Source organism: Acinonyx jubatus, chromosome B4 (genome assembly GCF_027475565.1).
Source record: "Acinonyx jubatus isolate Ajub_Pintada_27869175 chromosome B4, VMU_Ajub_asm_v1.0, whole genome shotgun sequence".
NCBI classification, from domain to species: Eukaryota; Metazoa; Chordata; class Mammalia; order Carnivora; family Felidae; genus Acinonyx; species Acinonyx jubatus.
Window position 1 is genome coordinate 116,860,344 of NC_069387.1, and position 24,250 is coordinate 116,884,593.

The following is a 24,250-nucleotide window of genomic DNA, read 5'->3' on the forward strand; positions in this document are numbered from 1 at the left end:
ATTATTTATATGAGCACTATCAGTTTATTAACACCTACTATCTTTAGCATACACAAGCAAATTATTTTCTAGCTATTGCTAATAGTAAGTGAGGTAGGGTATTCTATAAACACTAAATTATCAGGGCACCTGGGTGGCTTAGTCAGTTAAGCCTCCGACTTTGGCTCAGGTCATGATCTCATGGTTCATGAGTTCAAGCCCTGCATCAGGCTCTGTGCTGACAGCTCAGAGCCTGAAGTCTGCTTCGGATTCTGTGTCTCCCTCTCCCTCTGCCCATCCCCTGCTCATGCTCTATGACTCTCTCTCTCTCTCTCTCTCTCTCTCTCTCAAAAATAAATATTGACAAAATTTAAAAATAAGTAAATAAACAAAATAAAAAAATAAATGCTAAATTATCATTCAATGAGTTATTTGCTGCTGTTCCTTTTCTGCCCTTTCTTGTTGGTGAATTGTATCTTGGGCCACTTGCTGCATTTTCTTCAGTTTTTCCAGGCTCAGAAATTTTAAGGGTTAAAGTTTGGGTTTACACAGCACCATTGCAGTTATATCTTCCACAGACAACTTGATTTGGAAGAATTTTCTGGAACATTGACTTCACTTCGCCATATCTGAATTGCTGGATACAGCTAAGTTTTTTCCTGAAATTTCTCCTGGTCTTTTTCATGGGAACGTTAGGCATCCAACCTGGTGTTACCAAGATGACTGACAGTTCTTGACTCAAGCTTACAAGAGGAAAGATTCATCTCTTCCCAGGTGGCTCCAGTTTTGTTTTGTTTTTTATTTTTTAATGTTTATTTTTGAGACAGAGAGAGACAGAGCATGAACAGGGGAGGGTCAGAGAGAGGGACACACAGAATCTGAAGCAGGCTCCAGGCTCCAAGCTGTCAGCACAGAGCCCCACGCGGGGCTTGAACTCACAGACCATGAGATCATGACCTGAGCCGAAGTCGGATGCTCAACCAACTGAGCCACCCAGGCGCCCCAGCTCCAGTTTTTCATATGCTTTGTTTCCCTATTCTCTCTTTACCATTTTCCCTTTCTTTGTTTAGTCTCCCTCCAATATGGATTTGACCTGAATTATTCCAGTAACTACATTTTCCTTCTATTTCACATTTGCTCTATAGACCAAAATTCAATATATTTCTTTTCCATTCACTGTATCCTGGATTTTTTTTTCTCTTACACCATAAGTTAAGGGACAACCTGGGAAAGTTTGAATTACAAGTAGCCAATTGGCTTATCTACCTCATCTATACTTATTATTTTTATTCACACAAATAGGGCACCAAAATTCTCTGGGAAATCAGCTATGTACTGTCCAGGTACAAGAAAGAAGTTGTGTAAGATTCCCTGAGAGATTTAAAGCTATCATCATGGTAACTTAGAAATAACCAACCACAACTGTTCCATGGAGGCCCAAGACTCAGTTAATTACCACTACTAAATTAATCCAAGAGACTCTAACCAAATGCCCAGCTGAGTTGTAAAAATAATCACTAAATAACCAAAAGGTCTTCCAGAAGACAAGAGAGCATCACTTGGACCTGCCTATAATAGCAGAGGCTGAATTTCTCCTTTCTGGTTTCCTTCTAGTTCACCGGAAAGCTGGTTATCCCTAAGGAGAAATGGAAGGAAAAGGATTTCTGACCACAGGATCATCACCCAAAAGTGAGGCTCTCCTTAGAGAGTGAGCCACACTTCCTGGAGAAAACACAGCAGCCCATGAATCATGAAATAGAAAAATCTGCAGGCTAACTGATGACTTGGCCTCAGAAAGAAAAGGAATCATGGGTAATCACCCTGGCCTGGCAAAATGTATGAAGCTTTCCTGACAAAGCTAAAAGTAGAATTTAATGTCCAGCAATGCAAAACAATTCTTAAAAATGCAAAATATAGACATGATCTGAGTTCAAATTCTGACTTCCCATTTACTAGATGTGTCATCTTGCTGAGCTTATCTAAGCCTCAGTGTGCTTATCTGTAAGTGGGAGTAATCATAGAATTGTAGTAAGGATTAAATAAAAATAAATAAAAATAAATAAAATAAAAATCATCTAAATTAAGTACTTAATTAAATAAGTTGCACATGGTACATGCTCTTAAAATGTCATGACTGACTATTATGTATGAAAGATCCTTTTAACAGTGATCCCATGCACCAACCACTCCCAACTTGTGCTGAGAAATTTGGAAAACAACTGTATCATCAGAAAAAGCCTTGGGTTTTAAGATACTTCTCAAGGACTGGTCAAAAAACTGAAAGAACTGAGGGTAGCATCAGTGTAAGAAATTTGAAAGATGAAAGAGGAATCAAAATCCAGGAAGTGAGGAGCTGGTGTTATTAGATGGTGTCAGAGAATGGGTTTTGGCTTTTTGAGTGACTGTTTAAGATCTCAGAGCAGGGCACCTGGGTGGCTCAATCTGTTAAGCAACTGACTCTTGATTTCGGCTCAGGTCATAATCTCACAGTTGGTGAGTTCAAGCCCCACATAGGGCTCTGTGCTGATAGCATGGATCTTCCTTGCTGACAGCGCAGAAGGATTCTTCCTCTCTCTGCCCTTCCCCCGCTTGCACTCTCTCTGTCTCTCAAAATAAATAAATAAAAACTTTAAAAAAAAAAGATCTCAGAGCAATGGATACCTGGCCAGAGATAAGGCTGGTGTATGGGAAAACCCACTGTGCATCAGTAGGAGAATGAAAAACATATGGTAGTCTATTCATATGATGGAATACTACTCAAAAAAATTTTTTTAAAGTACTAGGGGCGCCTGGGTGGCACAGTCGGTTAAGCGTCCGACTTCAGCCAGGTCACGATCTCATGGTCCGTGAGTTCGAGCCCCGAGTCAGGCTCTGTGATGGCTCAGAGCCTGGAGCCTGTTTCCGATTCTGTGTCTCCCTCTCTCTCTGCCCCTCCCCTGTTCATGCTCTGTCTCTCTCTGTCTCAAAAATAAATAAACGTTGAAAAAAAAAAATTTAAAAAGTACTAAATACACAACACTTGTATGAATTGCAAAAATATCGTGAATAAACGAAGCCAAGTACAAAAGTATATACTGCATGATTCCATTTCTATGAAGCTCTAAAAGAGTTAAAACTAATCTAATGACAACAGAAAACCAAACAGCAGTTGTTTCTAGAATGGAGATGGGGGATGGGATTGACAGGAATAGGGAATTTGGGGAGTAAAGGAAATGTCCTGTGTACTGTTTTGGTGGTAGTTTATCAAAATTCATTGAACTGAGCTATTTGTATTTTACTATATCCTATTATCACTCAGTTAAATACAATATAATGAGAGCAAAATAAAGATGTTTCAGATGAACAAAGACTGAGACTGAAAGAATTTACCATTCACAGGCCCTCCTTGAAAAAGGTACTAAAGGATATTCTTCAGAAAGAAGAAAATTAAATGAAAAATGAAAGTAAATGAAGCAAATGAAATGAAATGAAATGAAATGAAAAAATGAAAGTAAAGAAGCAAAAGGAACTAGGGAAGCATCAAGAATGCATAAAAGAATGCCAAAAATATTCACTCACCTTATGTGAGTATAGTTTTTTTATGTTTGTTTATTTATTTACTTTGAGAGAGAGAGAAAAGGAAGGAGGAGCAGAGAGAGAGAGAGAGAGAAAGAGAGAATCCCAAGAAGGCTCCACACTGATATATTTAAGAGAGAAATATATATTTGACTAAATATATTTGACTAAATATGACTAAATATATATTTAACTAAAAATATTACTATGTAGTGATAAAATGAATAATGTTTTCAGAAATATATAATCATCTTATACCTGTATATACTGAATACCATAGCTTTGAAATATATAGAGGGGCACCTGGCTGCCTCAGTCATAAGAATATATGACTCTTGATCTTGTGGTAATGAGTTTGAGCCCCATGTTGGGTACAGAGGTTACTAGATAGATAGATAAAATATATTTAGAAAAAACTCACAAGTAAAAATGAACAAATCCATAATCATTGGGGAAAGATTTTAACATCTTACTATAAATGCTATATAAAAAGCAGTAAGAAAAGAAGCATAATTAGTACCAGAACAATTAGCAAACTTCACCAAATGAACTACAACTTATATCCTACACCAAAATTTAAAGAATACATTTTGTTTTCAAGAACATATGAATAATTTACCAAATATTGACAGGATACTTGCTCACAAAGCAGGATTTAATAAAGTCAAAACATTCTGTACCATACAGACCACATTTTGTGACCAAAGTACTATAATATTAGAAACGAATAGTTTAGAAATAAACCTCAAAACCATGAATGTTAGGAAATTTTAAAATATCTTGTACATAATTTATAGGACTGAAAATAAATCATAAAGGACAGTATCACTATTCAAAACTGAATAACAATAAAGGTACTATCTACCAAAATTGTTGTATGCAACTCAATACTCAGTACAAAGAGATAATTGTTGCCTTAAATGCATATACTAGATAAGAAGAGAAATCAAAAGGCTATGGCTTCAGCATCTAACTCAAAAAATTAGAAATTGAAAACAGAAACCCAAGTTAAGGAGTAGAAAAAAAGAAATGAAAATGAAAAGAGCAGAAATTCATCATATAGGAGCAAAGAACAAAATAAAGAGGGTCAACAGGACCAATGCCTGAGTCTTTGCAAGGATCAAAATGAAGCCAATCCTCTAACAAGACCAAATAAGAAAAAGAACCAAGGTACATTGATCATATTAGACTTTAAAAAAGATATAAAATTACAGATACATTAGAAATGTAAACTGTCTTAAGAGAATGCTTGAACAACTTGATGCCAATAAATTTGAAACCTAAAAAAAGGCATACATTTTTCAAAAACAACATTTGAATTATCAAACTCTCATAAAAAATATAGAAATCCTAAACAGACTTATGATTACTAAAGCACTTGAATCAATAACTAAAAACCTATGATCTACCCTCCCTCCAAAAAAAGGGCAACAATGATTGCACAAGTAGATGCCACACCTACAAGGAACAAGTATTTCCTAATTTATACAAATATTACCAAACATATAGAAAGAGAACTCCCCAACATGGAAGCCAATGAAAATGAAAACACAACAACCCAAAACCTCTGGGATGCAGCAAAGGCGGTCATAAAAAGGGAGTATATAGCAATCCAGGCCTTCCTAAAGAAGGAAGAAAGGTCTCAAATACAGAACCTAACATTACACCTAAAAGAACTGGAAAAGGAACAGCAAATAAAGCCCAAAAACAGCAGAAGAAGGGAAATAAAGATTAGAGCAAAAATCAATGATATCAAAATCAAAAAAAAAAAAAAAAAAAAACAGAACAGATCAATGAAACCAGGAGCTGGTTCTTTGAAAGAATTAACAAAATTGATAAACTCTTAGCCAAATTGATCAAAAAGAAAAAGGAAAGGACCCAAATAAGTAAAATCATGAATGAAAGAGGAGAAATCACAACCAACACTGCAGAAATACAAACAATAATAAAAGAATATTGTGAGCAATTATATGCCAACAACTTGGCCAATCTGGAAGAAATGGACAAATTCCAAGAAACATATAAGCTACCAAAACTGAAACAAAAAGAAATAGAAAATTTGAACAGACCTATAATCAGTAAAGAAATGGAATCAGTAATCAAAAATGTCCCAACAAACAGGAGTCCAGGGCCAGATGACTTTCCAGAGGAATTCTACCAAACATTTAAAGCAAAGTTAACACCTATTCTTTTGAAGCTATTCCAAAAAATAGAAATGGAAGGAAAACTTTCAAAGTCATTCTATGAGTCCAGCAATAATTTGATTCCAAAACCAAACAAACACGCCACTAAAAAGGAAAAACTACAGACTAATTTCCCTGATGAACATGGATGCAAAAATTCTCAACAAGATACTAGCAAACCAGATCCAACTATACGTTAAAAGAATTATTCACCACGGTCAAGTGGGACTTATTTCTGGGATGCACAGCTGGTTCAATACCCACAAATCAATCAATACGATACATCACATTAATAAAAGAAAGGATAAAAACCACATGATCCTCTCAATAGATGCTGAAAAAGCATTTGACAAAATACAGCATCCTTTCTTGATAAAAACACTCAAGAAAGTAGGGATGGAAGGATCATACCTCATCATCTTAAGGCCATATATGAAAGACCCCCTGCTAATATCATCCTCAATGGGGAAAAACTGAGAGCTTTCACCCTAAGGTCAGGAACACAACAAAGATGTCCATTCTCACCACTGTTATTCAACATAGTGTTGGAGGTCCTAGCCTCAGCAATGAGACAAAACAAAGAAATAAAAGGCATCCAAATTGGCAAGGAGGAAGTCAAACTTTCACTCTTCTCAGATGACATGATACTCTATGTGGAAAACCCAAAAGACTCCACCAAAAAACTGCTACAACTAATACATGAATTGAAGGATATAAAGTTGAAGGATATAAAATCAATGTACAGAAATCAGTTGCATTTCTATACATCAATAATGAAGTAGCAGAAAGAGAAATCAAGGAATTGATCCCATTTACAATTGTACCAGAAACCAAAAAATCCCTAGGAATAAATCTAACCAAAGAGGTGAAAAAATCTATACACTGAAAACTACAGAAAGCTCATGAAAAAAATTGAAGATGCAAAAACAGGAAAAACATTCCATGCTCATGGATTGGAAGAACAAATATTCCTACAATGTCGATACTACCCAAAGCAATCTACATATTCAATGCAATCCCTATCAAAATAACACCAGCTCATTCTTCACAGAGGTAGAACAAACACTCCTCAAATTTGTATGTAATCACAAAAGACCCTGAATAGCCAAAGTAACCCATAAATGAAAATCAAAACTGGAGGCATCACAATTCTGGACTTCAAGCTGTATTACAAAGCTGTAATCATCAAGACAGTATGGTACTGGCACAAAAACAGACACATAGATCAATGGTACAGAATAGAGAACCCAAAAAGGGACCCACAAATGTATGGCCAACTAATCTTTGACAAAGCAGGAAAGAATATTCAATGAAAAAAAGACAGTCTATTCAGCAAATGGTGTTGGGAAAACTGGACAGTGACATACAGAAGAATGAACTTGAACAACTTTCTTACACCATACACAAAAATAAACTCAAAATGGATGAAAGATCTAAACATTAAAACAGGAAGCTATCAAAATCCTAGAAGAGGAAACAGGCAAAAACCTCTTTGACCTCAGCCACAGCAATTTCTTACTTGACATGTCTCCAGAGGCAAGGGAAACAAGAGCAAAAAATGAACTATTGGGACCTCATCAAAATAAAAAGCTTCTGCAAAGCAAAGGAAACAATCAGCAAAACTAAAAGGCAATGGATGGAATGGGAGAAGATATTTGCAATGACATGTCAGATAAAGGGTTAGTATCCAAAATCTATAAAGAACTTATCAAATTCAACACCCAAAAAACAAACAACCCAGTGAAGAAATGGGCGAAGGACATGAATAGACACTTCTCCAAAGAAGACATCCAGATGGCTGAACAGACACATGAAAAAATGCTCAACATCAATCATCATCAGGGAAATATAAATCAAAACCACAAAGAGACACCTCCTCATACTTGTCAGAAAGGCTAAAATTAACAACTCAGGCAACAACAGATGTTGGCGAGAAGGTGGAGAAAGAGGAACCCTTTTGCACTGCTGGTAGGAATACAAACTGGTGCAGCCACTCTGGAAAACTGTATGGAGGGTACTCAAAAAATTAAAAATAGAACTACCCTACAACCCAGCAATTGCACTACTAGGTATTTACCCCAAGGAAACAGGAGTGCTGATTCGAAGGGGCACATGCACCCCAATGTTTATAGCAGCACTATCGACAATAGCCAAAGTATGGAAAGAGCCCAAATGTCCATCAACTGATGAATAGATGAAGAAGATATGGTATATACATACAATGGAATATTACTCGGTGATCAAAAAGAATGAAATCTTGCCATTTGCAACACCATGGATGGAACTAGAGTGTTTATGCTAAGAGATATAAGTCAGAGAAAGATAAATATCATATATTTTCACTCATATGTGGAATTTAAGATACAAAACAGATGAACATCTGGGAAAGGAAGCAAAAAACATGTAAAAAGAGAGAGGGAAACAAACTATAAGAGACTGTTGAATACAGAGAACAAACTGAAGGTTGCTGGTGGGGTGTTGGGTGGAGGGAAGAGCTAAAGGAGTGAGAGGCATTAAGGAGCACACTTGTTGGGATGAGCACTGGGTGTTACATGTAAATGATGAATCCATTCTATTCCTGAAATTTTATTCCTGAAATTATTGTTATACTATATGTTAACTAGGTTGGACTTAAATTTAAATAAATAAATAAATTTTAAATGGAATAGAATAGAAACCCCGGAATTAGACCCACAAAAGTATGGCCAACTAATCTTTGACAAAGCAGGAAAGAATATCCAATGGAAAAAAGACAGTCTCTTTAACAAATGGTGCTGGGAGAACTGGACAGCAACATGCAGAAGAATGAAACTAGACCACTTTCTTACACCATTCACAAAAATAAACTCAAAATGGATAAAGGACCTGAATGTGAGACAGGAAACCATCAAAACCCTAGAGGAGAAAACAGGAAAAAGCTTCTCTGACCTCAGCCGCAGCAATTTCTTACTTGACACATCCTCAAAGGCAAGGGAATTAAAAGCAAAAATGAACTATTGGGACCTCATGAAGATAAAAAGCTTCTGCACAGCAAAGGAAACAAGCAACAAAACTAAAAGGCAACCAACGGAATGGGAAAAGATATTCGCAAATGACATATCAGACAAAGGGCTAGTATCCAAAATCTATAAAGAACTCACCAAAACCAAATAACCCAGTGAAGAAATGGGCAGAAAACATGAATAGACACTTCTCTAAAGAAGACATCCAGATGGCCAACAGGCACATGAAAAGATGCTCAACATCGCTCCTCATCAGGGAAATACAAATCAAAACCACACTCAGATATCACCTCACGCCAGTCAGAGTGGCCAAAATGAACAAATCAGGAGACTATAGATGCTGGCGAGGATGTGGAGAAATGGGAACCCTCTTGCACTGTTGGTGGGAATGCAAACTGGTGCAGCCACTCTGGAAGGCAGTGTGGAGGTTCCTCAAAAAATTAAAAATAGACCTACCCTATGACCCAGCAATAGCACTGCTAGGAATTTACCCAAGGGATACAGGAGTGCTGATGCATAGGGGCACTTGTACCCCAATGTTTATAGCAGCACTTTCAACAATAGCCAAATTATGGAAAGCGCCTAAATGTCCATCAACTGATGAATGGATAAAGAAATTGTGGTTTATATACACAATGGAATACTACATGGCAATGAGAAAGAATGAAATATGGCCTTTTGTAGCAATGTGGATGAAACTGGAGAGTGTTATGCTAAGTGAAATAAGTCATACAGAGAAAGACAGATACCATATGGTTTCACTCTTATGTGGATCCTGAGAAACTTAACAGAAGTCCATGGGGGAGGGGAAGTGAAAAAAAAAGGTTAGAGAGGGAGGGAGCCAAAACATAAGAGACTCTTAAAAACGGAGAACAAACTGAGGGTTGATGGTGGGGTGGGAGGGAGGAGAGGGTGGGTGATGGGTATTGAGGAGGGCACCTTTTGGGATGAGCACTGGGTGTTGTATGGAAACCAACTTGACAATAAATTTCATATTAAAAAAAAGAAAGTAAACAACATACTACTAGAATAAAAGAAAGAAAGAAAGAAAGAAAGAAAGAAAGAAAGAAAGAAAGAAAGAAAGAAAAGAAAATCATGGCATCAAAAAAAAAAAAAAAACAGAAAAAAAGAAAGAGAACTCCCTAACTCATTATATGAGGCTAATGCAACCTTATTGCCCAAAGTGGAGAAGGATAGTACAAAAAGAGAAAATTACAGGCCAAGCTCACTCATGAACATAAATGTAAACGGGCTAAATAATTTATTAGCAACCAAATTCAGGGAAGTATTTAAAAATAAATACCCCATGACCAAGTAAAGCTTATTTCAGAAATGCAAGGATGATTTAATGTTAGAAAATCAATAAAAGTAATATGCAACCCTAACACATAAAAGGAGAAGACATAATCTCAAAAGATACAGAATAAGAACACATGAAATTTAACATCTACTCAAGTAAAAATTCTTAGCACCCAGGACTGAAGGGGAACTTTCTTTACTTGATAAAGAGTATCTATCAAAAAACTTCAACAAATATCATGATTAATAGTTAAATGTTTAGAACATTCCATTTTTAAAAATAAGGATGGCCTTTAGCATTGTATTCAGCCTTTTCTTGGATGTCCTGGCTAAAGCAAAAAGACCAGGGGGGGAAAAAGATGTAAAGATTAGACAAGAACAATCAAAATTCTCATTATTCACAGATGATACGACTGTCTGCATGGAAAAATCTATGAGATTATATAAAGAAACCATTAAAGGCAATAAGAGTTTGGTGGATACGAAATAATGTACAAAAATCAATAACATCTCTATATATACCAGCAACACAAAATTAAAAATATAATTTAAAAATCATATCAGTCACAGTAGCAACAAAAAATATAAGGTATGTATATAAGAACATAGCTGACAAAAGACATTCATTAATATTATGGAAACAGTATAAAATTTTATTGAAGGGTGTAAATTTTTAAAACCTGAAAAAAATGGAAAAATGCAGCATGTTAATGGGTAAGAAAGACTCCCATTTTTTAAAGATAGCAATTCTCTCCAAATTAATCTGTAAAGTCCATGCATTCCAGTCCGATCTTCCTAGAAGGTGTTTTGTAGACCTCACCAAGCCAATGCTAAAACTCCTATGGAACAACAAAGAGCAAAGAATAACCATGACAATTTTGAGGAAAATAAATGAAAAGGAATGCACTTTAGAAGATATTATTTTTTTATAAAGTTGTTTCATAGAGCACAGTGAGACAGTGGACAATTATCCACAAGATAGAAAGTCTGGAAACAGACCTAGCTTTCTGCACTGGAACCTAGTGTGTAACAAAAGAAGCCTTAAAAATTAGCAGGAGGGGCACCTGGGTGCCTCAGTCCATTAAGTGTCCGACTTTGGCCCAGGTCATGATCTCACAGTTCATGGGTTCAAAGCCCTACATCTGGCTCTGTGCTGACAACTCAGAACCTGGACTCTGCTTCAGACTCTTTGTCTCTCTCTCTCTCTCTCTCTCTCTCTCTCTCTCTCTCTGCCTCTGCCCCACTAGTGCGCTCTCTCTTTCAAAAGTAAATAAATGTTAAAAAAACAAATTTAAACTTAGTGGGAAAATAGTATAATCTGTTTTTCTCACAATATAAATAAAATCATTTTAAATGGTATATCTATTAACACAAACTGTTGGCAAGTATGTGGGAAATGAAAATTCCTAGGTGCGCTCACAGGAAGACAGAGTACCTAGTAAATTTGAAGTGCTGTTCACTCCGACTTGGCACGTCCACCCTCTGTTCTCTACCTGAGAGAAACCTTGGCACATGCACGCAATGAGAGTGCACACAAAGTCCACTCTACTCTTTGTGAAAAGAAACAACCAGAACAAAGTGCTCATCAGAACGGACTATAAAATGTGTGGTGTATTCATAAAATGGAACACTTCAGGGGCGCCTGGGTGGCTCAGTCGGTTAAGTATCCGACTTCAGCTCAGGTCATGATCTCACTGTTCGTGGGTTTAAGCCCTGTGCCGGGCTCTGTGCTGACAGCTCAGAGCCTGGAACCTGCTTCAGATTCTGTGTCTCCCTCTCTCTCAGGCCCTCCCGCATTCATGCTGTCTCTCCCCCCTCTCAAAAATAAACATTAAAAAAAATGGAACACTTCAAGCCATTAAAATAAACTAAATCTTCATAGAATGCTAATGGAAAAAATAAAATTGCAAAATGATTTGCACAGAATATACAGGTTTGTGTATGTACACTTACGTAAATTTTTAAACACACAAAAAATACTGTCTGTTAGTAAAAATTAAAAAGCAAGCATGGGAATGATACCCAACTCATGTCAGGATGTGGAGTTTTCTTCTGCTATTTCCTTTCACAATATGAGGTAAAAATATAAAATGTGAACCTATGGTTCATAAATTTGGGCAATAGTACATGAGTGCCTTGATAAATTATTTACTGTACATATTTGTATGTTTGAAATAGGTGAGAATAAGCCTCTGAAGAAGTAAGTAAAGAATCATCTGTGGGGGGCCTGGATGGCTCAGTCGGTTAAGCATCAGACTTCTGCTCAGGTCATGATCTCATGGTTCGTGAGTTCGAGTCCTGCATTGGGCTCTGTGCTGACAGCTCAGAGCCTGGAACCTGCTTCAGATTCTGTCCCCAACTCTCTGCCTTTCCCATGCTCACTCTCTCTCTCAAATATGAAATTTAAAAAAAAAAAACATTTAAAATTTTTTTAAAAAAAGCAATCATCTGTACAGATGTGACTAAGACGATCTGAGAAGGGCTAAGGTCAATTAAGGTAAAATGAAGGTGAATTCAGGTGGGCAAAATGGAAGGGTAACTATGTGAACTGAGACTTAGAAAGATGGGAACCAGACAGCTGGAACTTGCCAGAGGTTCTGTTCTCCTGTGCAGGAGAGAGAAGCTGAGAGCTCTGCCCCTTTTTTCTGGAAAAGGAATAGTTCATTGGACCTCACCTTAGAAATCTTTATAAGCTCATACTCCATCAAAAGTCTTTCCCTCCCTTTTCTCAATTCCATGTTTAGTTAGCCACCTCTGGTATTAATTCAGCTTCCCAGGTACCCTAACACTCTACTAGGGGTAGTCGGGATGACATTCACAGGAAAGGAAAACTCCTGCCATTGAAAGTATGATGGAGGAATTATGGCTTGGCCTTTGGATTAGGATCCAGAAAATCCCAAACTCAACTCCTGTTCTACCAATAGCTGTCTGACATTGGGCAATTTAGCTAAACTCTCTGGGCCTCAGATTCATCATCTTCAAAATGAATAGAACAAGAATACTTGCTTCACCAGGTTATTCTGAAGTTTAAAGAATATGATATATACAAAGAGGCTAGTACATTGCCAGTCATATAGTAAATGCTGAATGGACCAGCAACATCAGCATCACTTGGGAACTTGCTAGAAATAAAAAATTCTCAGCTCCACCCCAGGCCTACTGAATCAGAAACTGTAGGGGTGGAGCCCAGCAATCTGTGTTTTTTTAACAAGCCCTCCAGGTCATTCTGATGACACAAAAGTTTGAGAATTACTGGGTTCAAATAATCAGGACCTCCCTTAAAGCTGAGGTAAATTAGCCTCCTCTCCATGGGTTGCATGGACACCCAAACGAAATTAATGTGCTTTTAGGAAAGGGGATGGGCAGTGCTAGGTAAGCCGCCAGATGTGCACTAACATTCCTTGAGTATTTACTATAAACCAACCTTAGGTTAACTACTTTGCAAACACTGCATAACCACCAACAAGGCAGGCAGTATTTTTATATGCATAATAGATTCAAAAGGTGAAGCATAGAGGGTTTATGCAACTTGCCCAAGATCACACAACTAACCAATGACAGATTAGACTCTAGAGAGTGCCTTCTAAGCCACACTACTACAGGGGTTTTTCTTTTCAAAGTTTCCCTGCTTACAAAATGAAGGGCTATCTCCTATGACCCTCATCTGGCCTGGAGGAAGCCAGCTGCCCTAGGTAACATCTGTAGCTTGCCTCACTTTACAGGTAAGGAAACTGAGGCTAAGAGAAACTATTATATGCCCCAAAGCCACTGAGTCACCAGAACTTGAAACCTAGTTTTCTTAGATAAGATTTATCATATCTGTTAAAGGTTTATCTATCTTAGCATTGGGGGAGATCTACTTCCTTTTTATATTTATTTAATTTATTGTTAAATCTGGAGTTTTAAACAATTGAGATATTAGCAGCTTCTTGACTGGAGTAGAAACTGCTGAAGAGAAAAGATCCTAAATGAGCATTTGCACTTAGAAAGAAAGGTCCCCTTCTCCCTTCAGAACCCTCTACAAAATTGCCATCTGTGCTGTGGTAGCAGCTGCTCCATTCTCATACTTGACTCCATTGGGACTAACTTTGGGCTCCTTTTTTAAAAATTGGAAATCAATGTCAAAGCAGGTGATGGAGAAAGCCAATGAAGTTCTTTTGTTCATATTCCCTTGCTAGGGGGTACAAACACTCTTCTCATCGGAGCATTGATCTGATAGCACACAACTGTCTGCATTTCTTACGTTGGCATACTGAGATCCTTATGGTACTCTTAGCCTGGCATGGGCTAGACTTGCTTTGGACTAGAAAAAAGAAATCAATAATTCTTTACAAAACCTTTACTTGGGACAGTATTCAGAAGCCTTCTATTTCTGCCACTTTGGTCAAAATGGAAGATTCAATATGAGACATCCACTCTATTTTCTGTAAGTTGTTGCCCTTAAATTCCTAAATTGATCAAGAAGTAGACAAAAACTTAAGGCAATCATTCAGCCAAAGAAAAGGTCATCAGAATAACTGCTTCTTCTCAAATTATCATTCTCTGCAATTTGGGTGCCTAATTTACCAGTGTGTCATTTTTCAACTTTATGACATGGTCTTTCATTTCTCACCCTCTAGAGGTGGATTGAATGATGAATTCCAGTCCTTCACCCCCCTTCTCCATGGCTTTGTTATGGCCAGAATGTATTTCCTGGCCTTAAACTTGGGCTCCACCACATGGCTTGCTGTCATCATTGGCAGGAGGAAAGAAAGGACAGTCCAGGGCCTAGACATGAATATTTCTGTTTGCCATCTTTCTCCTCTGCTATCACTATGGGAAAAACTTGCCCCTCTAGGTGGGGCTAAGTGGCTGCTTCAGGGAGGAAGACAGACATGGAATCCATCTAGCCTAGACCTGCAGTGAGACGTGGAGCCACCCCCAGACACTGCAACTGGACAGTTGACACCCAGCTGAGCCCAGCCCAGTTGAGCCAACACTCACCTAACCTACATATCCATGAGTTATACATATCCATGAGTGCTTATTATGTATGCTACTATGATTTTATGCTGCATTCATGTAACAATAGTTAACTAGCACTCTTTTAAAAGAAAATGATATAATTCTATGCATAAGATGAGACTATAAAAAACATAATCGCTTTTGAATCAACCCTGGCGATCAATGGGGTGACAGATGTCGCAGCCAGATCGCCCTCACATCCAACATAATTGCTTTTGAAACACACACACAGAACACGGTCAGATCCATGAATTTGTCCTATTTTTCAAAAGAGTTGGGGAAATGTTTTTAAAAATTGCTTTAGGGAGGTGCCTGGGTGGCTCAGTTGGGTTAGGTGTCGTCCAACTTCGGCTCAGGTCATGATTTCGCAGTTAGTAGGTTCGAGCCCCGCATCAGGCTCTGTGCTGACAGCTCAGAGTCTGGAGCCTGCCTCAGATTTTGTGTCTCCCTCTCTCTCTCTGCCCCTCCCCCGCTCACATTGTCTCTCTCTCTCTCTCTTTAAAAAAATAAATAAACATTTAAAAAAATCTTAGAAAATAAATGTTTGGTATAAGTCTGAATTATTTTTAAAACACCTCTGGCCATGTGTTTTTTATGTGTATTTTACTTTATCTGGGCTAATTACAGCTTCCAGAGCATACACCAATAAAATTGTGATTCGGGTATCTCTGTTTCCTCTGATATAAAAGCTGGAGTAGGAAAATAGTGCAGAAAAATGCAGTAATTCGAGGAATTGGAATTAGAAAGTATGATCAGAAATATAGAAGGCATGAATCTCAATGGGCGGCTTAACTAATCTGTGGACACAAGGGGATGATGAGTGTTTGATGAGACTTTGAATGAAAGAATGCTCTACTTTTTTTTTTTTTTACATTTATTTATTTATTTTGAAAGAGCAGAGAGAGCAGGGTAGGGGCAGAGAGAGAGGGAGAAAGAGAGAATCCCAAGCAGTTTCTGTGCTAACAACACAGAGCCTGATGAGGGGCTCAGTCTCATCAAATCAAGAGTCAGATGCTTAACCGACTGAGCCACCCATGTGTCCCAAGAATGCTCTATTTTAAACCATTTCCAGATGGTTATTCTGTGTTCATTACACTGAGCTTTGAAGAACTAGAATGTGTTTGTGAAGTTTTAACCCCTGCCACCTGACATTTGGGCTCAGTGAAGAAATTCCACAGGTTAGTGAAAACTTTTGACATCCATAAAAATCTAGAATTTGAATGGGGTCCAAATTCTGCCATAGCCACATATTTAGTGCCACTAAATATGGTTTCTTCCAGACCATGGCCATATTTCTGTACAGATAGTCACGAATTCTTTGCCTCCAGTTCCAAGGAGTGGCCCTAATGCCCAAAGATGAGTCAGAATCAGCAAAAACGATGAGCTACATTTCACAAAATAACTTTATTTAGCACCCAGTGAAAATCTATTTGTGGAAATGAACTTGTGATAAGCCTTTATATAAAATGGAATATTTCTGTTTAAGTCAGTTTCTTTAAAAGTTTATCCTAACCTTTGCATGCAGTTGTAATTATGTTATGCCTACAAACTTCTTTCCTGTCTCTAATATAATATTTGCTCACAAGCATATGATTACATATGTTAACGATTGAATAGTATTCTCAAATCAAAGCTATCCCATTTGTTTAGTCATTCTCTTATAATTGTATATTTCAATTTTGGGGGTTTTTTTAATAAAGAAGAATGAAAGGGACATATCTGTGCACACTAATTTCCCTTGGTTGCACATGTCAGTTTCTTGTGAAAGATTCCTAAACATAATACCATTAGATCAACAGTTGTGAACATTTTTTAATGTTTTATTTATTTTTTGAGAGAGAAAGAATGTGAGTAGGGGAGGGGCAGAAGGGAGGCATGAGTGGGGAGAGGCAGAGAGAGAGAGGGGGGCATGAGTGGGGAGGGGCAGAGAGAGAGGGGGACAGAGGATCAGAATCGAGCTCTGTGCTAACAGCAGAGAACCTGATGCAGGACTCGAACTCACAAACCCTGAGATCATGACCTGAGCCATGAGCTGAAGTTGCACACTCAACCAGCTAAGCTACCCAGGTGCCCCAACAGTTGTAAACATTTTTATGGCACTTTGTAGATAGTGAGATGCTGGTTTCTATATGGTTATGACATTTTCACTAGAGTGAAGAATACCAATTTCACCAGTGTCACAAGTATTAGATATTATTTACAAATCATTTTTGCTGATATAAGAGGCAAACAAGTTACCTCTTTATATTTTCAAACCAGCATTGCCTGATTACAAGGCAAATTGAGTATTTTTCCATTTTTATTTGCAGTTGTATATCACATGTTCATTTGCTAGTTATCTTTTCATGGTTTTTGTTTGTTTGGGTTTGTTTTGTGAGGTGTTTTTGTTTTGTTTTGTTTTGGTTTTTTTGCTACTTTTATATTTAGTAAAGAAAAGACATCAGCTAAAGAATCAACGATTTGCTGGGTGTGGGGGTAAGGGGGAAAGACCAAAATAAAGAGGCGATTGTGCAGAATCATCTTTAATGATAAATTCACTGAAGATGACCCCACCTTCAAAATGTCCTTTGATAGGGGCGCCTGGGTGGCTCAGTCGGTTGGGCGTCTGACTTCAGCTCAGGTCACCTCGCGGTCTGTAAGTTCGAGCCCTGCGTCAGGCTCTGGGCTGATGGCTCAGAGCCTGGAGCCTGCTTCCGATTCTGTGTCTCCCTCTCTCTCTGCCCCTCCCCCGTTCATGCTCTGTCTCTCTCTGTCTCAAAAATAAATAAACGTTAAAAGAAAAAAAATTTTTTTTAAATGTCCTTTGATAATTGGGGGTTGAGAGATAATAGAGGGAATTGTGTTAAACACACAGAATATACTAGACCTAACTGACAAAATGGAAACAGACAATGTACATGCAGTAAATAACAGCCACTCAAAAGTGAAACTGGAGCACAAATGGGCAAAGTAAAAGCTATGGCTGCACCTGGTATCCATGGTAAGAACCTGCCCCCGAGGTTCAGTGCACCCGATGCTGAGGAGAGTCTGGGCCTTACAGGTTAAGCTCATGTGCACATTTGGGAACACAGATATTCAGTGGTGTCCTTGGACCTACAAACAGAGATGACCCCTATTGAGGACAGTGATAAGGATCCCTGCAAGCGGGGAGAGGGCGGGGAGGGCACAAAGTGGACTGGTTGAAGGATAAAGATTTGGTTTTAATCTCATGACCTTCTAGCTGTGTGACTTTGAAAATATGACTTCCTCTCTCTAACCCTCAGTTCCACATGCAGCGGGAAGGAACTAACTGCACTCATCCCATAAGACTGAGAGTTCAATGAGACAACGCGGAAACTGCCTAGCTCAATGCCCAGCCCGGATTTAGCTCTCCATAAATCTGATTTATTGGGTAATTATTATTAATTGTCTGTAAAAGAAATGTATACATGAATAACTCAGTTAAGAAATGGGCAGAAGATATGAATAAACAGATTTCCAAAGAAGACATCCAGATGGTTAACAGACACATGAAAAGATGCTCAACATCACTCATCATCTGGGAAATACAAACCAAAAACACAATGAGATACCACCTCACACCTGTCAGAATGACTAAAATTAACAACACAAGAAATAACAGGTGTTGGCAAGGATGAGGAGAAAGGGGAACACTATTGCACTGTTGGTGGAATGCAAACTGGTGCAGCCATTCTGGAAAACAGCACAAGGGTTTCTCAAAACACTAAAAATAGAGCCACCCTACAATCTAACAATTGCACTACTAGGTATTTACCCAAAGGATACAAAAATATAGATTCAAAGGGGTACATGCACCCCACTGTTTATAGCAGCATTATCAACAATAGCCAAACTATGGAGAAAGCCCAAATGTCCATTGACTGATGAATGGATAAGAAGATGAGATACACACACACACACACACACACACACACACACACACACACACACAATGAAATATTACTCAGCCATCAAGAAAATGAAATCTTGCCATTTGCAATGACATGGGTGGAGCCAGAATGTATTATGATAAGCGAAGTAATTCAATCAGAGAAAGACAAATACCATATGATTTCCACTCACATGTGGAATTTAAGAAACAAAACAGATGAACACATGGGAAAGGGGGAAAAGAGAGAAGTAAACAAATCACAAGAGATTCTGGACAGAGAACAAACTAGGGTTGATGGAGGAAGGTGAGTGGGAGACAGGCTAGATGGGTGATGGATTTTAAAGAGGGCACTTGTGATGAGCACGGGGTGTTATATGTAAGTGAGGAATCACTGAATTCTACCCCTGAAACCAATATTGCACGGTATGTTAACTAAAATTTAAATAAGATAAAAACTAAAAAAAAAAGAAATTTATCCACGAATTATATCTTAGAGTTATTTAAAAGACTAAATGAGACAGAGAAAAAACAGCTATAATCGGCCAAGTCTGGCCTTGCACTTCTGATCTGGCTAAACTGCCTGGCCTCCATCATGCAGCCAATATCCAAGAAGACCACATCCACTGCAATGTGAGCTTATTCCCAGCCTGTTTTGAATTTCACAACGAGTTATAATTTAGCATTAATATATTAACAAATTTAATAACAGAATTAATAATCAGTTATTAATTAAAATCTTGATTATCTGCTGTTATTAGTTATTGTGCCAAGTATTATATGTTGCAATAATACTGCAAGGTAAATAGTAGCAGTAGCAGTAGTACTCCAATGTGGAAGAATGAATAAAGGATTCTTTTTAACAGCTGGCATCAGAGGGCCTCTTGTGGAGGGACTACCCTGGTTAATAGCCACTTCCATAAAAGATAGATAGCATACACCCTTCCCCCATTTTCTTATTGCTCCTTTTCTCCTTTCTGCTGCTTGGAGCTAGGAGAGACGGCTGGGACTCCATCTGGGGCCATGAGGACAGAAGCCACACCCTAGAGAAGGTGGAAGGAAAAGCTGGAAGCAGCCTGAATCCCCCATGGTTAGAGCCACCATGCCAGCCCAGAACTATCCATCACTGGACTTTACTAGGGAAGAGAAAAAACTCCTCTTTTTGAGCTAGTGTTTTCAAGTCTCTATTAATGACAACCAATCCTAACCCTGACTGATAAAAGAGGACATAAGACTTTACCCAGAAGCCAAATTTATTTTAGGGTCAAAGAACACAATCACTTCAGCTGACATCTGGGTTACAACTGTTGTAAAGATGGGGAAACAGAGGGTCAAAGAGATTAAGTGACCTGCCCAAAGCTAAATATATGGTAGAACCAAATTTGCATCAAGATCCACCTGGCTTAACGCTTGCATTTTAACTGACTATTTTCCTCCTGATTTCTGCCTTTTCTGTGAAGCTGATACTATACAGCTTTTTGGATACTAAACTTGTCTCCCTTCTCAGTTACAGTCTGCACATTCACTATTCCCAGTGGTGGTCAGCCTCCAGAACCTTGACACTGATCCTTTCTCCATTCCAGTGGAGACTAGCTCCCTTGACTCTATCCCAGGGTAAATGCACATAAACCAGTATCCCCACTAGAACTCCAATAAGAAGGAATTAGACATTAATTCAGCCATACTTTCTATAAGACTTTCATTAAAGTTAGACACATGCATTTTCTCCTTCAAATTGAGTCACAGTGAGATTCAAGAAGAATTTCTAAAAGTATGAGGATAATATATTCAAATCAGTTATTAAAGAAAGCTAGAGGTGTTTAGGGTATGTCCTTCAACCTCCTGAGATTGATACCAGGGGAAAATATGCCCTTTCAACAAAGATTCTAGAATGCCACTGTGAAAGAGAGAATGCTAAGCTGGCTGACCCTTTTGGCATTTCTTTATATCAAGTCTAATAAATTCGTTCTTAAAATAATTTTTTTCTCTTATGAAAGTAGTTCCTGTTCATTATAGGATAATTATAAAATAAAAAAGGATTATAACTCAATAAGAATCACCGTTCCTATTTTGGTATTTCAACTTGCAATCTCTTTGCTTCATCAATGTTTTAAATCTTTGCAATAATATGACATATAAAAAACTTATATAGAGTGACTGTTAACAATAGCTATTTTTATTCTTCACATTATGAATACAGATTGCAAAATTTAGAAAACAGAAGGAAGTATGGAAAAATAAAATCACCCAGAATGTCAATGCTCAGAGAAAATTAATGAAAGCATGTTACTGTTTGTCCCAGCAGCCTTCCTATTGTATATTTTTACATGATTGAAATCAAACTGTAGAGGCTAGATTTTTAAGTAAATTCAACACAGGAACACCTAGGTTCTACACAGATGTTGCAAAGAGTTTTTTTCCTTGGAAATCCAATGTCTAAGTTCATTACTATGAATTTTTTAAAGAAGCAGAACACCATTGCTCAAGTACTTTGACAAAGAAAATCACTAATATGTTGCTTTTTGCAACTCTGATTTTGTGGAAAGAAAGAAAAATTATGATTTGTTTAGTAATTTTTCTGGCACAGTATCCGCAGCATGTAAATAGTTTTGTCATTCTTGGTAAGTACTTGCAGAATAACACCAATAATTGTTTCAAGTGATTTCAAACATGGCAACAATGACCATCTGAACTATGGAGGGAAGAATATGGCCAAAAAAACCCCACAAAAAACCACACGTCCTGGTGCTGTAAAAAGAGTAAATGCAAAAAATGAAGAGCTAAGAGACCCCACTGTCTTAGGGGCTATAACAAAATGCCACAGACTGGGTTGTGGAAACAACCCCCTAGTTTATTTCTCCCAGTTCTGGAGGCTGGGAAGTCCAAGATCAAGGTGCCAGCAGACTCAGTGTCTGGTGGGAGACAACTTCCTAGTTCACAGACAGACATATTTTCACTGTGTCCTCACATGGCAGAGAAAGCAAAGGAGCTCTCTGGGATCTCTTTCATGAGGGCACTAATTCCATTCTTGAGGGCTGCACTCTCATGACCTAAACCACCTCCCCAAAGCTCCACCACCTAATACCATCACACTGGGCATTAGGTTTCAACATATGAATTTTCCAGGGGGAAGGTGCACATTCAGTCTATAGCACACACTTCCTTCCTTTTCTTCTTTTCTCCTCATGTCCAGGAATACATCAGCTGTCTTTGTTCACAGAGGACATGACTTCCTGCTACATCTGTTGTTTCCTCCTTCCGACTTCCTGTTCCCATAGTGTTCTAAAGACTGCATCCTCTGAATACATGCAGTCAGGTGGCAGAGGCAATAATTCATACTGTGGACCTATACAGAGGTGCAGCTGAAACCCTGGCACAAGGATCCCCAGAGTTCCACAACTCTGGAATTACATTTGTAATAAAATTAGTCCAAAAAAAAAAAGCCACATGATCACTGCATGCCTTGAAACGTCAGTCCATTATATTGGTAATGCATATGAAGCCCCAAATCACAGCTCCCAGCAGCATCATGGTTAAGGAAGCAAAGCCCAGGAGTTTGTAATCTTCACTCATCTCCTTCAAATATTAAAAATTTTTTAATGTTTATTTATTTTTGAGAGAGAGAAAGAGTGCAAGCTGGGGAGGGGCAGGGAGAGAGGGAGACACAGAATCCAAAGCAGGCTTCAGGCTCCAAGCTGTCAGCACTGAGCCCAATGTGGGGTTCAAACCGACGAACTGTGAGATCATGACCTGAGCTGAAGTCGGACACTTAACCAACTGAGTCACCCAAGTGCCCCATCTCCTTCAAATATTAAAGGTTCTTCACAGGAACTCATTAAAACTCTCAGAAGTGTCTCTCTCCACTTTCCGAAAAGATATCTGTTTCCCTCTCTCTCTCTCTCTCTCTCTCTCTCTCTCTCTCTCCACCCCCTCCCCACCCATTGCTATCAGCTTGGTGCCTCAGTGACCTGTCCCCTCCTTGCCCTCAGGAACAAGCTCTTGGCACCCTGTCTCCCACTAGACCCCCAGGGAGTTGTCATTCTTCTAGGCTTCTTTATTCTTGTGAGAATACAACCTAGAGTTTCTGATCTTTTTTTTAGAAGAAGGAGTGGGGAGCTAAGAGGACAAAGGGCAGATGAAAGAAAGCTGTGATTTTTATCCTATTAATAATATGGTCCAGGAATTTATGACCTAGGAAGAATGAGATGTTGGCCATGTCAGGAAAGGAAACCAATGAGACTGGGATCCAAGGCATCACCACTCTAGGGCACAGAGGAGTGCAGAGCACTCTTCTAAGTCATGTCCATCCTTCTCAAGAAGAGAAGATTCTGGGTTTGGGGACACTGGGAACAAGTTCAATGCAGGGGCAAAGTTCACACAGAGAGTATGTGAGAACATAAACCACAGTGGAGACACATAATGTACAACAATCTCCACCAACCCTCCACACCTCCACTTACTCCTCAGCTGCTGCCACCACCAGCATCACGTGCACCAGCACCACGTGTAAGTTACTACTTTTTTCCTTTTTAGAGAAAAACTTAATATGAAAAATATACAGAATAAACATACCACCGAGAATAGATCATTGTCAGTACATTGTCATGCGTTTAGGGTCTTTTTTTTTTAATGATTTTACTTTTATGCTGAGTTGGTGAGACATCCACATGGTTCAAAATATAAAAGGTAAGAAAGGGTATATAGTGCAAATCTTCCCCCCATCCACTGTTGCCCATACATCCAGTTCTCTGCCCCCAGAGGCTACCATGTTTTAAATACTTTTTAAATAAAGGAAATAAAACATTATAGATATAGTTGAAGTCTCCTTTTCCTCATTCTCTTTCAGTGCCCCCTAGAGGCAACCATTATCATGAATTTGATTCATCCTTCCAATGCCTTTTTATGGTTGTTACATCCATATGCATGTATTTGTGAACCAGAGAGAATTTTGTGCTGTTGTGCTTTTTGTAATTCACATCAATGGTATCATACCTTAAAGCACTACCCCTAGGCTGCCAGTTCATTACTTTTAACTGCTATATGATATTCTAGTGTATGACTAGACTATGTTTTATTCATCCATTTTCCTACAGATAGGGAATTTTCTCCTGTTTTTCAATAATATAAACAATGCTACTCTTTGGAATTTTCTAAATTAAAATAATACTTAAGGCCATGTCTCCCCAGATGAATCTATAAATTCAAAATAATTGAGCCAAAACCTACTAGGATGTTTTATGAAAATTAATCAGCTAATTCTAAAGTTCATCTGGAAAATAAAACAAGTAAGAATTGGGTAGTGTTTCTTGAGAAGAGTCAGGGAAATTTGCCCTGTAGTT

At 38.3% G+C, this 24,250-nt stretch overlaps 1 pseudogene; it reads right to left on the reverse strand.

Moving 5' to 3' along the window:
• Positions 1–331: 331 nt before the first annotated feature.
• LOC106973728 (BBSome-interacting protein 1-like) lies at positions 332–664 on the reverse strand (annotated as a pseudogene).
• Between the last annotated feature and the right edge of the window lie 23,586 nt (positions 665–24,250).